Source organism: Apium graveolens, chromosome 8 (assembly GCF_009905375.1).
Source record: "Apium graveolens cultivar Ventura chromosome 8, ASM990537v1, whole genome shotgun sequence".
NCBI lineage: Eukaryota > Viridiplantae > Streptophyta > Magnoliopsida > Apiales > Apiaceae > Apium > Apium graveolens.
The window spans coordinates 215,075,135-215,078,690 of NC_133654.1; the positions used below are offsets into that span (position 1 = coordinate 215,075,135).

A 3,556-nucleotide genomic window follows, 5' to 3' on the forward strand; every position below is an offset into this window, starting at 1 on the left:
TTATTCCTAACACTATGTAATGACTTAATGATCAATAAAAAAAGTATTTCCTTCGCACAAACTTTTTGCTTGAAATTGCGACAAATTGAGCGGGCGAATGAGTATTATCTAGGGGCGATCCCAAAGAAGATAAACCCTTCGCCCGCTCTATTTGATTTTCCTAAAATGAAAAAACGAACGAATATTATCTAGAGGAGATCCTAAATATTTTAATATCTTTCGCCCTATAACTACTATGAAATTATAACATAAATGGCTTATAATTTATGTCCATCACAAAACAACAGTATTGTCGAAGGAACGAAGAAGGTCTTCTCTAAGGACGATCCCGAAGAAGACAAGCCCTTGGTCCTCAACCTGAAATTTTATAAAAATTTTGCAAGTAAACCTTGAGAAAGAAGAAGATCTCGTTTAGGGGCGACCCAGAAGAAAACGAGCCTTTCCCCTTCTAGGTTAAGTTGTGCTTAAAAATTTTATAAGTCTTGCCTAAATTTTTGCAAGTATAATAATTGACCGAAGGAACGAAGGAAGACTCGCCTAGGGGTGATCCCGAAGAAGGCAATACCCTTGCTTCTTCGCCTAAAATGAAAAAATTTCATATCCGGTATTAACGGCCCAAGGTTTCGCTTTGGACTACCAACTTGCCCCCTTAACACTTGGGGCCGAAGATGGACATTGCCTAAAAACTGCTAAGGAAAAAATAAAGCCAAAGATGTAGAAACACTACGCAAAAATTGCTAAGGCAAGAATAAAGCCAACGATTCAATGAGCGATGCTAAGCTATATCCCGAATAGCCATCCAAAAGACAATAGTAATCATGCCCAACCAATCTATCAAGCATATTATCAATGAAAGGAAGAGGGAAGTGATCCTTCCTTGTAGCCTTGTTTAGCTTCCTATAATCCATGCAAACCTCCACCCCGTGACTGTTCGTGTAGGAATAAACTCATTCTTCTCATTAGCTACCATAGTGATACCACCTTTTTTTGGCACACACTGAACTGGGCTCATCCATGAACTGTCAGAAATAGGATAGATGATCCCTGCATCTAGCAAATTGAGAATTTCCTTCTTCACAACCTCTTTCATGATCATATTTATCCTTCTCTGGTGCTCAATAGTAGGCTTGCTTCCATCATCTAGTAGAATTTTGTGCTTGCAATACGAAGGGCTGATTCCCATGATATCTGCTATAGTCCAACCAATTGCCGATTTGAATTCTCTAAGAATTCTCAAAAGCTTCTCATCGTTGCTACGTGAAAGGTCAGATGCAATAATAACAGGCAAAGTAGATGCATCACCTAAAAATGCATACCTCAAATGTTCAGGTAAAGGCTTAAGCTCAAGAGTAGGAGCTTCCTCAATAGATGGCTTGAGGCGCTTTGGAGAACTTTTTAGCTCCTCCAATCCAAGAGATTCAAAATACATATCCATCTTTCGCTCCCAGGGAGAAGCATTCAAATATTGCAAGTCCTCTTCACCATCATCATCTTCACTATCGAAATTCCCCAAAAAGGCTTTTTTAAAGGCATCGGACCATTGCAATCGATCGAGTTCAGAATTGACCACATAATCGACCATCTCCACCTTAAAACACTCCTCATTTTCTGTAGGGAATTTCATGGCATTGAACACATTAAAAGTTACATCCTGATCCAACACTCGCATGGTGAACTCACCTTTCTGCACATCTATCAAGGTTTGGCCAGTAGCCAAGAAAGTTCTTCCCAAGATTATGGGAATATTCTTATCTTACTCGAAATCAAGAATTACAAAATCAGCAGGGAAGATGAGTTTATCCACCTTGACCAAGACATCCTCCACAATACCTAGCGGATATGTAATAGAACGGTCGGCCAACTGCAAAGTCATATAAGTAGGCTTTGGATCAGGCAAGTCTAACTTCTTGAAGATTGACAAGGGCATCAGATTGATGCTAGCTCCCAAGTCACATAAACACTTGTCAAAACACACATTTCCAGTTGTGCAAGGAATAGTGAAGCTTCCAGGATCTTTAAGCTTTGGAGGCAATTTTTGTTGCAGCACCGCACTGCATTCCTCCGTGAGAGCAACGGTCTCCAACTCATCAAGCTTCACTTTCCTAGAGAGAATACCTTTCATTAACTTCGCGTAACTAGGCATTTATTTAAGAGTTTCAGCGAAAGGGATGTTAATGTGAAGTTTCTTGAACACCTTCAGAAACTTCACAAACTGCTTATCCAGCTTTTTCTTTTGCAGCCTCTTAGGAAAGGGAGGTGGAGGATAAATCTGTTTTCCCCTGTATTACCCTCAGAAGAAGTGTGCTCAACAGTAGTCTTCCTTGGTTCCACTTCTGCTTCCTTATGCACTTCTTCTTCTTCAGCCTCAACTTCAGAATCCGGAGTCTTAGCTTTTTCAGGATTTACAACCTTACCAGACCTTAGTGTAATTGCTTCAACATGCTCCTTAGCTTCCTTATTGCCCGACACTTCAATATCGCTCAGAAGCGTGCCATGTTGACGATTCAGTAATGCATTAGCAATTTTCCCAATCTGATTTTCCAAGTTCTTGATAAAAATAGCTTGGCTCTTGCACATGAGCCTTAAATCCTCCAATTCAGATTTTTCATTAGCTTGCGGTAACTGCTGAAATTGAAGTTGTTACCTAGGGGCATATTGCGGTTGCTGAAACCCAGGAGGGTTACACTGCTTTGTTGTGTATGGCTGCTAAGATTGTTGCACCGCATTCTGATTGTAACTCCAGCTGAAGTTAGGATGATTGCGGTTATTATTATGATAAGTGGCTGGAGCTTGCTGCTGTGATCTCTGAAAGTTGTTCACAAATTGAGCTGATTCGCTAGAATTAGCACACTGCTCAGTTTCATGTGCCCCACATAAAAAATTCACACACACTAGTGATTTGATTAACTCCATAATTAGCCAAAGAGTCCACTTTCATCATCAAATCTTGAAATTGAGCAGTTATAGCAGTAAGTGTATCCACTTCCAGAATTCCTGCTACTTTGCCTTGCAACATTCTTTGCGTAGGATTCTGATATTCATTAGCTGCCATTAGCTCAATCAACTTATAAGTTTCATTATAGCTTTTGGCCTATAAGGCTCCACCAGACGCTGCATCAAGCATATGTCTAGATTATGCTCCTAAACCATTGTAGAAATAATTTATAATCATCCAATCAGGCATGCCATGATGTGGGAAATTCCTTAGCATCTCCTTGTATCGATCCCAAGCCTCACACAGAGACTCTCCAGTTTGTTGTGCAAACTTAGTAAGAGCATTCTTGATTGCAGCAGTTTTCGCCATAGGAAAGAATTTAGTGAGAAACTTTTGAGCAAGATCCTCCCATTTGGTGATAGACCCTGGTGGTAGCGAATATAACCAGAACTTTGCCTTATCCCTCAAAGAGAATTGGAAGAGTCGTAGCTTGATAGCATCTTCATTCAAGAATGAGAACTTTGCGTTATCCTATTGAACTTGAAAGTGTCGCAGATCTCGATGAAATCCCTGATGAGCATGTTGGGGTCTTCTGTAGGAGAACCCCCAAACTGAACTGAG

At 40.4% G+C, this 3,556-nt stretch overlaps 1 non-coding gene across 1 annotated transcript; it reads left to right on the plus strand.

The window, feature by feature from the left end:
- The first annotated feature begins 3,182 nt into the window (after window positions 1-3,182).
- Window positions 3,183-3,289, plus strand: LOC141682169 (small nucleolar RNA R71). Its single transcript, XR_012559571.1, has one exon. It is a non-coding gene; the product is annotated as a small nucleolar RNA R71 (small nucleolar RNA).
- Window positions 3,290-3,556: the final 267 nt, after the last annotated feature.